We start from the raw sequence: 13,153 nt of genomic DNA, 5'->3' as shown, positions 1-13,153 counted from the left end.
TTTAGAGCATCAACATATGCTAGAGTTCTTAACTTTGTGTTTCCATTGATCCGTTAGAGAATATGAAGCAAGCTATTTTTATCAGAAAAAAACGTGTGTGTGTGCGTGTGCTGTGTGCACACACATTTTTTCAGATGATACACAAATCACGTGTGTCCATTTGTAGATACTTTAGGGATCAAAAAATATGCCTGGTGTCTGGATGGAGTGAGAAAAGGGAACGAGAAGAAAACCTTCAGAGGAGCAACCCTTAATGAATGGATGGAGTAAAAAGCCTGCAAAGGACATTGAGAAGAGCTGGCTCAAGGACAAGGTAAACCGTCCGTCCAGGAGGGTGTAGACAAATACAAGTCAAGGTGAAAATTCCAAGAGAATGTGGTGAAATCATAAGACCTGCAGAAAAAGGCAGGTAAGGGAAAGATGAGGAAAAAAGATGAGTTTAGCAGAGGGAGGAATGTAAATGCAGAAGACTAGGGGCCACTTTATACCAAATATGAACCTGGAGGGAGTGAGGAGACAGGTAAGTAGATGTGACAAGGTGACAGGAAGGAAGGGGATATGCAGAACTGTAATGGGAGGGGAGGAGAGAACAGGAATTTAGGAGAACTCAGGCATGATGTCTTTTGGACCTCCTCGGCCTCTGTAAGAAGCGGATGAGGTCAGCTAATTGGAGGGTTGCTGGCCATGATTTTGACTGCAAGCTTCCTGGAAGCTAGGGCCAAATTGGACCAGGGGAAATTATGTGGTTCCTTCTGTCCAAAAGTAAAAACTGTTTTTGTTCAGGAGATACATCAGCTGTCTCAGCCCAGTTGGCATCTCACGCTGGCCTCCCTGCGAACAGCTCAGCCCAGTCTGCATCTCACGCTGGCCTCCCTGCCAACAGCTCAGCCCAGTCTGCATCTCACGCTGGCCTCTCTGTGAGCAAGGCAGCCAGTGCAACCTCTTCAGTAGGGAGGCTGAGTCCCAGACGGGCCCCTTGACCCTTCTATCACCCTACCATGCTGCTGTCTCAGGTCTCCTTCTCAACCGCCTTGCCCTCCACTGGTCTTTGCCTCCTATTTCAGATTTGATGCCAAACCCTCTTGTGTTCTCAGAAATGACATCAAGTTCCCCAAGTCTGCAGCTCCCCATAGATAATCTCAGAGAACATCCTCTTAGACCTTCTTACCACGGACCCTTTCATAGGCAGCCCCCTGTGAATCAAAATTATAAGATGTGATTCAGCCTCATATCGAACAAAAAAGAAACCACAGAACACATTTTAGTGAGGAGATTTGAAAAAAATCTTGTTGATGTAAGTACTTAAGAGCTTAAAGTGCTGTGTTGGTTAATATCTTTCTTGACAATACAGAGAAGGCAGGTTGGGGGATGTTTGCACTTCAGTGTGGGAGCACAGTGGGCAGACAGCACTGGGGTGCTCCTGCCAGAGCCGGCAGGACAAAGGTCTGCTTAATCATGTCATCAGGATTATGACACCTCTCTTAACGTTTGCTGATATGGAAGAGGGATTCTTCGTGATGTTTAATTATAAAGTTCTGTTTGTATGTTTTTTTATTCTGAAACAATTTTAAATTACAGCTGGAACAAAGAGCATTTCCAGCAAGAACCTTCTGGAAAGCAAATCTCTAATCTGATGTCTCATCACCTCTAAATACTCTAGTGTTTCCTACAAATGAGTGTTTTCTTGTGAAACTGTAATTCGTTCATCAAAATAAGGAAACTGGCATTGATATGTGACCATCTGACCCTCAGATCTCCACTGCTCCTCACCGTCCTGTATAGCAAAAGGATTCAGTTTGGAATTACAGTTGCCTCTGGTGACCATGTTTGTTAGTCTTCTGTCTGGAACAATTCAACCTTTTCTTGGCTTTACACCTCCTTAAATTTTTGAAGGAACCAAGCCAGTTATTTTGCAGCATGACCCGGAGGTAGGTCTGACTGATGATTCCTCATGCCCAGACTCCAGGCAGGAACGTGGTAGAATCGATGCTCTGCTCCTCTCACCGCATCTTATCACCAGGTGACATGTAATTTTTGCTTGTTTTGTAGCTAATGAGATATTTTAATCACTTGATTAAGGCAATGTCTGCCAGACGTGTCCTCTGAGAGGTTATTCTTTCCTCTTTTTACTGAAATAGTTTGTAGGGAAATACTGTGAAACTATGTGAAAATCCCATTTCCCATTAAATTTTTGATTTATCTAATTGTTTATTTATGTCTATATGGGCTTCTGATAGCCTATTGTACTCAATCAGTTATAATCCATTGTTATCATTACTTATTTTGATGATAAAATTGTTCTCCATTTTCCCAGTAAGCAATACATGGTGGTGGTGGGGTGGGGGCTAAGGGAATGAGGGAGTGGGGAGAGAGGAGGAGGGAGGGGTATTGGGGGTCACCATGTATGGCACCCCTCTGGGGGAGGGACACAATTATACGAGGGTTTACCTAACAAAGGTAATCAGTATAACCTAATTCTTCACCCTCCATGAATCCCAAACTATAAAAAAAGAGAGAGACAGAGAGAGAGAATCTCTGTAAGCAGACTTCCGTGACTTTTGATGCGTTTCTGTCATTCTTGGGTGCTTCCTTGCTTTCTGGCATGGTAAGATATGCCAGCCTCATCTTTTATTTTCTCTGCCCCAGATCTGAAATCAGTCATTTCTGCAAAGGAGCCACGGTTCCTGTTGTGAGAACGGTCTTTAGAATCGAGATCTGGACACCACAGGTGTTTGTCACAGTTGGGGGGTCCTTGCTCCCTGGGCCTTTCAGAGAACAGAACTGGGGGGTCATATTTGTAAATATATAAATCTATGCACACACTTTTATATTGACGTAGATGGCTATTTTTATATATTAAAATTCCGTAGCTCACAACTATCTCCAAGTCCAATCCAACACCACCGACTTTGTTGTAGTTTACCTCCTTCCAGTGTCTGTAACTTCTTTTTTCAATAGTAAAAACCTTGCACCCATTATCTGTAATACATCTACTTATTTGATCATTCCTGTCCTTATATTAGTATTCCATCTCTGCCACCTCCTTTTTTTCCTAAGGATGTTCTCCTCATCCCACTTGGGTTCTAAAACTCTGTGCACGGACTACCCTCTATGTGGAATCCTCCTTATCACACTGGCTTTGAGCCCTCACACTGGGCCACCCCTGTGTGCAGAAGCCCTGTGTACATGACCTGAGAACTGCTTACACCTCATCGTGGAAATCTTTCTCACTCTGCCTGGGGTCTGACTTCCCACTTTGCGTTACCTCTTATTCTCCCTTGACTGGATTCTGACTCCTCACTCTGGCTGTCTACCTGCTCCCCCAGCTGAACACCCTCTCGCCCGGTTTAGCCTTGGACACTTCACACTAGTCTACCCCCCATGCATGGATATGGCCTCACCTTTTTTTGCTGATTCCTAGCACTCTGCCATCATAAGGACACCCTCCTTACCCTGCTGACCTCCCGGCAGGTCATCCCTCCTTAGGGGTGACCTTCTGACCCACTTGGACTCTGAGTCCCTCTCTTAATTCTTAACTCTCTGATTCCTTAGGCCATGTCCTTGTCTGTGAACCCTGTCCCAGTGTTCTTGAACTCTGACCCCTCATGCTCCACCACCTCCTGACATCCTGCAAAGTCCTCCAGGCAGGGATGCCCTTTTCACCATTAGCCTCTGACACTTCATGCCAGGCTGCATTTGTGTGTGGGTGCTCTCCTCATCCTTGTTGGACGCTGATACATCAGGTCAGGCTGTTTTCTTGTGGGAAGGTCTTTCTACCCTGCTTGGTCTTAAATACCCCATGTGTGTCATGACCTGCCGGGCCCCTATGGCCCAGGTCTTAGTTACCGCAGTAAGGAACCAGGCGAGACACGGATTAGAAGTACAAGCTTTTGGGAGACAGGCTAGGCCTTACTTTCTGGGTAGCCTCAAGCAACCTCTGCACCAGCCTTTTATTGAGACAGAATAATACAGGTGAGGGGAGTAATTAACAATGACTACGTGCTGAGGGCACGGGCTCTTTCTCCATAAGGAGCTCCTGCGGACACATGGCCTGAGGTCCACCCCTCAGCTGTAGATCATCTTGCTCAGATGTCATCTGGCTCTCCTACACATGTGGATTCACTTCCCTGCATGAACATCCTCCTTGGGATTCAACATCCGACGCTGGGTCTGTGAAGCCCAGCCGTTATGTCCTTCCTGCAGGGACGCCTACCCTGCCCTGCCCCATTAATGGAATCCAGAGTAATAGCGCTAATTTTTTTAGACAGGAAAGGAAAAGATGAAGAGGAAGAGTCAGAGAAAGAGCAGGTACCAAGTTTTATCCTTTTTTGTTGTTGTTGTTTGACCATACTACTAGTATAACTTTAAATCTTGAGGTTTATTACAAGGTCTCACCAAGCACACTTATTATTGGAAATTGCATTTGTTCATTTATCACTCAATTATAGAAAGGTTGAATTTAAAACTGAATTTGCTCGTTATACCTATATGAAATCACCAGCTCTGTTTTAATTAATAATGCATCACTACATATACTACGTGAGGTCTTGAAAACAAGAAAACGCTAGGCTACACATCTCCTTGCAATCCTGCTGGCATGGCCAGCAGATTCAATCTAAAAATCTTGTTAAGCTTCATTCTGCATAGCTCCACCAGGGTTGGTAATTCTCATAGCATTACATTGTGAAATACAGTTCTGACTTGGAATTATACTTCATAGCTGTCCTCACATAGCTCGAGCATTTGGGGGGATGAGCCTTAGGGGTCTAGGGAGGACATCTCATCTTTAAGCAAATTGCTGGCTTTTGATCAGTTTTACACTTTGGGATTCTCAGTAAGCTTCCCTTTGAGGAGACGGTTCTATGCTGCTACCCCTTCTTAACATCCTCTCATTTCTCAGCTTTCGTAGCTGTGTTTTAAACTTTAATTTGAGTCAATTTCAGGTTTTTTCCTGCATATTATAGTTTCTCGTAAGTAAAAGAATTATGGCAAAGAAAGTGTATGTATGTTAGTTATTGCCACAGAGGGTGTAAGTAATTGCACCCCAGATTTAGCTTAGAACAAGAGTCATGTATTCTTACAGGTGTGCATGTCAGCTGATCTGGGCTGCACTTGTCTGGGTGACTGTTCTCATTTTGGTTGGTCTCATATTTGGGGGTTGATGAACTGGGGTCATCTTGACTCTGTCATGTGTATCATCTTCTTGGGACCAGCAGACTGGGCTGGAACCAGGCTGACCAGTTTCTTCTCTCTTTTTTTTAATATATATATATTTTTTATGAAATCATAGCTGTGTACATTAATACTATCATGGGGTACAGTGTACTGTTTCTGTATACAATTTGAAATACTTTCATCCAACTGGTTAACATAGCCTTCATGTCTTTCTCTTAGTTATTGTGTTAAGACATTTATATTCTACATTTAGAGAGATTCACATGTACCTTTATAGGATGAACCATACGGTGATCCCACCAATCACCCTCCCCCTTCCCTTCCCCTCCCTCTTCCCTCTCCCCATATTCCTGGGCTAAAACTGGGCCATAGTTTTCCTATAAAAGCTATAAATTAGTTTCATAGTAGGGCTGAGTACATTGGATACTTTTTCTTTCATTCTTGGGATACTTTGCTAAGAAGAATATTTTCCAGCTCCATCCATGTAAACATGAAGGAGGTAAAGTCTCCATCTTTCTTTATGGCTGCATAGTATTCCATGGTGTACATATACCACAATTTATTAATCCATTCATGGGTCAATGGGCTCTTGGGCTTCTTGGTGTGGGAAGAGGAAGCCTTACTTTGCAAGGGCTTTTCAAGTTTCTGCTTGTCTCAAATTTGATTGGGAGGGCCCTCAAAACTGGCAGTGGGTACAGGGAGGAATAAAGAAATGAGACCACTAATTCAGTCTGCCACAGAGGGCCACATAAAGAGCAGGAATGGAAAGGGGCACTGCCAGAATTTAGCAATGTATCTAGAATACTGACTCGTATTCTTTCTTTGAGCTCCCTGGTTGTTCACCCCTCTTTTTTTCTTTTAGGCAGCTCAGTTCATCAGGTTGATGTAAAGTAAGAAGATAATTGGATAAATAGATAAGTGAATGAATGAAGGATACCACAATGTCAGCCTATCATGACCTCCCCTGTCCCCCTTTAAGTGTGAGTCCCTCTTAAGAGGACGAAGGCCATTGCTCTAGAGGCCTCTAGAGCAATGATTCTGAACCAGTGTGCTACAGCAGGATCTTAGGTGCAAATACTTTTAAAGATCATTAATTAAATTATTTTCAAAAGAAGTTCAAAGCACACTAAATATATTCTATTTTTACTCTTTTTTTTTACTCAACATAATCTAAGTGCATGATGGAAGTTTATCTATAGGTTCAAGTGTGCCATGAGATAAAAAAGGTTGAAAAACACTGCTCTAGAGGCTAAAATTAGGAAATGACCCTGCCTTTGGACCTCTATTTTCATTCTCAATCCCTAAATTTTAGGTATCCTGAAGTGCCACCAAATTAAGATTCTTAAGTATTCAAAGAGAACTGAGATTTCTTTTAAACTTTGACTTGATTCCCGTGGAATTTTCATGTATATATGGAGGGCAATTATTCTAGTTTTAAATAACTTGATGTATTTCCCAAAAAGTTTTACCAATATTTCAAAATAACTTTGATAAGCGGCAATAGTACCACTCTGGTATATTGTGTCATTGTCCATTAAAATGATGGCCACCAGTTATTAGGCCTTGCCTTGTGTTGGGCACTGTGCTAGCTGTTTGCCGCACCCAAAACAATCACACAAGGTGGCATGATTCTTAAATAAGAATATATAATATTTTTATTTAATATTAGAGGAAACTGAAGTTTGGAAATTTAAGTAACTTACTCAAGGTCAGATTGCCAACAGATAGATTGATCTGGGTTACGGTCTTGCCAACTATCCAGGCTGCACTTTTTTCAACATATTGTTTTGATCTGATATCTTAATTGGGTTGATCTCTTGAGTCTCTTTCACCCAGCACCTCCCACCCCCGACTCCCAGTATCCTTTCCCAGACAGCACTGTGGTGTTCATGATATACAATGCACGCTCTCTAGCAAATAGTGTCTAATATAGGTAAAAACAAAACCACAACATTTATTATTTATCTCCAATAAGTAGATGATTATTGTGATGCATTCTGCTTCTTCTTTACAAAGGGCAGGGAGAGGGAAGGGGCTCATACCCAGGAGTAGAATGTTTAGGCTGGATATAAGAAAGAATTTCCTCTTGGGTTTGGTAAATCCTGTCATGGGATCCCTAGAAAGCTGGCAAGCGTGTATACTCAAAAGAGGGATTATAAACTTCCTTCTCTTTCTCTTCTCTTCCTCCTTCTTCCCATGCCCGTGGAATCTTTTTTTTTTTTTCCTGGACAAAATCTCCAAAGCAATTCCACCTGTCCATTCACTAGCAGCAATTATTGAGTGCCTGCTGTGTCCAACGCTGTTAGGTTAGGCAGAAGGGGAGAACACGAGGCAAAACCCCTCCCCTGACACTTGAGCATGGGCTGCTGTTCTGGTTGAAAGGACAGAAAGCTCAGAGATGCCTCCACTTGGTCTTCTCTTCAAATCCCTCCCCAACTACCTCTGTGCAATACCAGACTCAGCAAAACAGAGAAAATCACTGCCTTGTAGAGTTTTAGAGGGAATCAGGGCCATAGATATCTTCTCTAATCTCTACTTCCCCATCACCAGCATCTTTCCCTTGAGGAAGTCATGAAAAGTATGCTGGTTTTATAAATGCGCACAAATGTCTGTGTCTCGGGGATTGTTTAGAACAGAGTTACCTGGAGGAGTCAGGTGGACTGTTTTCCTAGACTCCTTCTCTGCCTTCATCTCTCCTGCCTACATATTTCATCTATCTGTTTTACCAACCCATCTTTGAGGCTGCTGCTGGAGGAATTGTCTTCATAAAAAGTTCAATGACTCCCTGTTGCCCTTTTAATATAGTTCAATCATTTAAACAGGCATTCAGGGGCCTCATGAGCTGCCCTTATCCCCTTGCCAGATTTCCAGTCTCATTTCCCATCACATCTGCTGGTGCACTCTGCGGTCTCCTACACCAATCACCAACCTGGTCCCCAAACACGCAGGATGATCACTCTTCCTCACCTTTTGTTGGGCCCAGAATGCCCATTACTTCTCCCCACTAATCAAAATCTATGCAACCTTCAAGGCTTAGGTTATTTGCAGCATCTCCCTAAGGCTTTCCCTTATCATGCTACCAGAATTAATTGCTTCCTCTTCCGTGCTCCCACGGCCCTGCCTTGTACTTCTGTTTAGCACATTTTCTGTTCTGCTTCATCCAAACATTAGATGTTTATACGTCTGTTTCCTGCAACCCCCCTGGATAGGCCAGAATTGAGGTCATGATTCTGTGTCAGTTCATCATTGTAACTTCCAGTGCTTTACTCATAAAAGGACCACCACAAAATATTAATATCTCACATTAACAGATTGAATTCTCACACTAGGTTTTGCAAGGTCAGCTATGTTTGGTAGAGGTGGTAAGGATTTAATGTTTATCTCTGAGAGGTATGCTAGACTTTGGTATAATATAAGACAAAGCTGGAGTCTGTCTTATAGCATCTCTATACTTATTCCATGAGCTCTGATGGATAATTTAATTTCTTTGGTCTTTAGTTTTCTTATCTAAAAGTGGGGAACCTCCTTCTCCCCCATCCTCACATTCTTGGGCTATAATTGGGCTATAGCTTTCGTATGAAAGCTATAAACTAGTTTCGTAGTAGGGCTGAGTACATTGGATACTTTTTCTTCCATTCTTGAGATACTTTGGGGAGGGGGGAGGATACGTGGTGGGAGGGTGTTTGGTGGGACCACCTATGGTCCATCTTACAAGGGTACATGTGAATCTTTCTAAATGCAGAATATAAATGTCTTAACACAATAAACAAGAAAATGCCATGAAGGCCATGTTAACCAGTTTAATAAAATCAGCACTCTGTACCCCATGACTGCATTAATGTACACAGCTTATGATTTAATAAAAAAAAATAAAAATGGGGAACAAAACCTACCTCGGTGAGTTGTTACAAAGAATTAAACGACATGATGTGTGCTTAACAGAATGCCTGTCACGTAGTGTACATTACTGAATTCCCACAAGGTGCAAGGCTCTTGTCCTCACACTTGGCCTGCAACATCTCACTGAACGACCACAAACACCCCTATGCAGAGGGCCTATTGCTACCATCTCTATGTTACAGATGATGACACTGAGGGGTGTGTAGTTTCCTTGAGGACATGAACTAGGAGGGAATACAGCCTGTATGTTGAACCCAGTCTCAGACACGAGAACATATACTCTTAACCACTTATGGTGGGTTTGAAAAGTTAATAAAGCATGTTCTAGTTTTAATGTAACAATAAAGTTGGATGGTGGAATCACCCGTAACCTACATGTGTACCTTTCGTCACTTCCAGGAAACACAGTCCACAGTGTCCCTTCTGATTTGCTCATGCAAGTTTCAACTTGCTTGGCTTCTTGGTCTTCATTTGTTTCTGTCCATACAGATTTAAAGTTTCTTGATTTAGGATGTAGAATCTGTCATTGTGTTGGCTAGTCATGAAATAGGTGGGCACTCACCTGGAGAATGATGTCTGGTTGTACTGAAGTAAGCGTTGGAGTGCAATCACTGCGCTAAAGGACCTGTCAGGTGCTCAGCAGAGTCTATTCTTTCAAGAAGACATTCTGCCCCTTAGATTTCTACATGATTTTTAAATATTTTTTCACTTATAATATTTCAAGACAAACTTGCCTTGACATTTTCCTCAAAACCTTTCCCCCAAAGAGGGGAAAAGTCAAATCAGCTCTGATGACACAATACTTTCAACATATATAGATGGCAGTAATCAGCCCTAAGATTTCATTTACTTTCCTGAGATTTATTGTGGAATTGAGTTCAAGATGAGTGAAAAAAGGATGCCTCTTGCACCATGTGCCTCTTTCATTTGGCATCATAATAATTCCTATGGGTTGTTGTAATATTTGACTCATTCTGGGACTGGCTTAATATGAAATATGCATTTTCTACTGTTTTATGATAATTTAACTTGATATTATTTTGTATTATATTTTATAAATTCATTCTCTGGGGACTAAAACATGAAAAACTTGAGCCTTTCTCTTCTTTGAAGCCTTAGAGCTTGCATATATCTCAATTTTTAATTTTCTTTCTGTATGATTCTTTGTTTCCTCTCAAACCAGGAACTTTAGATCTATGGTAGCATTTCTGGTTGGACTTTTGACTTCTCATAATGCCAAATCCAAAAGCTTTCCCTTCCCTTCCTTCTGTCTTGGGTTTTCCCTTCCTTACTCCTTACTATCCTTGCTTTCATGCTTCTCTTCCTCCCTCCCTCCCTTTTTCCTTCCTTCCTTCCTTCCTTCCTTCCTCCCTCCCTCCCTCCCCCCCTCCTCGCTCCCTCCCTCCCCCCTCCTCCCTTCCTTCCTTCCTCCCTTCCTTCCTTTCTTCCTCCTTCCTTCATTCCTCTGTCCTTCTTCTCTCTTAATTTCTTTCCTTCTTTCTTTCATAGCTTTTTTACTGAGTTCTAATTTACACTGAGGTCTAATTTAAATAAAATTTACTTGTTTTCATTGTACAATGTAATTTAATTTAAATAAATTTACAGTATTGTGCAAATCTCATAACAATCTAATTTCAGAACATTTCTGTCATCTAAAAAAGAAACTATATACTCATGTATGGTTATTTGCCATGACCACTCCCAGCCTTAGGCAATTACTAATCAACTTTTTATCTCTATAGATTTGACTTTTCTGGAAATTTCATATAAATGGAGTCATATAAGACATGGTTTATTATGTGGTTTATTTTTAATGCTTCTATAACACAGGGTAATGTTTTTGAGGTTCATCTATGTTGTTGCATTTATCAGTACTTGGTTCCTTTTTATTGTTGAATAGTATTCCCTTGCATGGATGTACCACATTTCATTTTTCCGTTCACTGGTTGATGGATATTGGGTTGTTTTGTTAGGCCTAGTGGGCCTATGCTAAGACAGAAAGGTGCCAGGCCTAGGCTATAATGGAAAAATACTGTTAACTCCTGGCTAATTTCTGGACTGTAAGCTTTCAACAACAAAAAAAGAAATAAGTCTAATTTACTCCCAAGATAGATGGGAAAGTACTAATTAATTTCTTGCTTCTAGTTCACTCCAAGTTTCTTGCTTGGCTAACTCCCTGGGAAACAGACCAGGAGGTACCAACTCTTCCTGGACTGACTTTTAAACAATACCAGGTGGGGAAAGTAATGAAACTAAGATGTATGGGGAGAAAGTACTGAAACTAAGATGTATAGGGGAAAATATTAAAACAAAAATGTACAGCTAACAAACTGCAAAATTCTGCTTCTGTACAATGCTTGCTTGCTACCCTACCCAGATACACTTGGACAGCCTGTGTGTCAACCAGGATGCAGACCAAGCCTTAAAATCTCAACACCTTGATCACTTGGGGCTGCTCTCAGAAACCCCAGTGTTGGAACACTGAGGCAGTTGCCTGCTGGCTCTTCAACAAAAGGACTCCTCTTTAAATTTAACTTGGTTAGCAGTGTGGTCTTTGTGGAATTCCTGGGCACAACCATTTCCCCTTTTGGCCAATGTGAATAACACTGCTACAAACTTTTGCTTGTGTCTGTGTGTAGGCATACATCTTTATTTCTCTTGGAGGTTCCTGGGAGTTGAATTGTTGTGTATTTAGTAAGTTTTTGTTTATCATTTTAAGAAACGGCCAAAGTGATGGGCTCAGTGCCTGTAGCTCAGTGGTTAGGGCACCAACCACATACACCAGAGCTGGTGGGGTTTGAATCCAGCCTGGGCCTGCCAAACAACAATGACAACTACAACCAATAAAACAAAAAAAAAATTAGCTGGGCAATGTGGTGGGTGCCTGTAGTTCCACCTACTTGGGAGGCTGAGGCAAGAGAATCACTTAAGCCCAAGAGTTGGAGGTTGCTGTGAGCTGTGATGCCACAGCACTCCAATGAGGTCAACACAGTGAGAATCAGTCTAAAAAAAAAGAAACTGCCAAAGTGTTTTACAAAGTAACTACAATATTTAACATTCTCACCAGTAATATACATGGGTCAGTATGAAAGTTTTTAGACAGACTATGTTATGATCATTATTTCACTTCTAAGAAACACAGTCAATAGTGTCCTTTCGATTCCCCCATGCAAGTTTCAATTTGCTTGGCTTAATCGTGTTGTTGGGAGGGCTACATTTGTTCCAGGAGGAAAGTTGAGCATCTTTTCATGTTTAAGGGCCATTTGTGAACTTTTTGTGTGTAAACATCATGTCAATTCTTTTGTCTATTTTCTATCTACTTTTTGTCTTTTTTCTTACCCACGTTTAGTTATTCATTCTAAAAAACTGAAGTGTGAGGTGGTGCCTGTGGCTCAAAAGGGTAGGGCACTGGCCCCATATGCTGGAGGTGGCTGGTTCAAACCCAGCCCCAGCCCAAAAACTAAAAATAAATAAATTAATTAAAAAAAAACTGAAGTGTGCACTTCTCCCATTATAAACATAGTATATGTTCATTTTAAAAAGTTGAAAGCAAATACAGGCAGTGAGACTTCAAATTAAGCATGGTGAGTTGACTGCATTTGTTTTTATTCTCTTTGGAAAGTCCACCAAAATGACTATGAAATTATTTTCCAAAGGCATTAACCTGGAAGAACCAAAAAGAATAGAAATCAACACAAGTTCAGAAATGGAAAGCAGAGTTCATTGACCAAGTAGAGTGGAGAAGTTATACTTGACAACCTAAAGAGAGGATTCTGGTGAGAAGGGGATCATTTCACCTGACAGATAACCTACGGTGGCTTAACACAGTTAAAGGCAAAGTTGTTGGAGTGCTGGAGGGGAGGAGTGGTTGAAAGATGTTTTACTGCAGGTGAACAAATTCTACTCCAAATTCTACTCATTTTGTATAGCCAACTGACTACATATCTCCTCCCAATCGGCCTCTTCCCTCTGGAAGTGGGAATTCCTAAGGAAAGAAATTAAGGGCCCAAAAGGAGAGGAGAGAGCCTGTGTCCTAAATTTCAGAACCCTGGGCACCACTTCCTCCTCCCCACAGCGT

The sequence above is a fragment of the Otolemur garnettii genome, unplaced genomic scaffold, assembly GCF_000181295.1.
Source record: "Otolemur garnettii isolate 467f Iridium unplaced genomic scaffold, OtoGar3 scaffold00016, whole genome shotgun sequence".
NCBI classification, from domain to species: domain Eukaryota; kingdom Metazoa; phylum Chordata; class Mammalia; order Primates; family Galagidae; genus Otolemur; species Otolemur garnettii.
The sequence above is the reverse complement of the archived record's forward strand: the minus strand, read 5'-3'. Positions refer to the sequence as shown.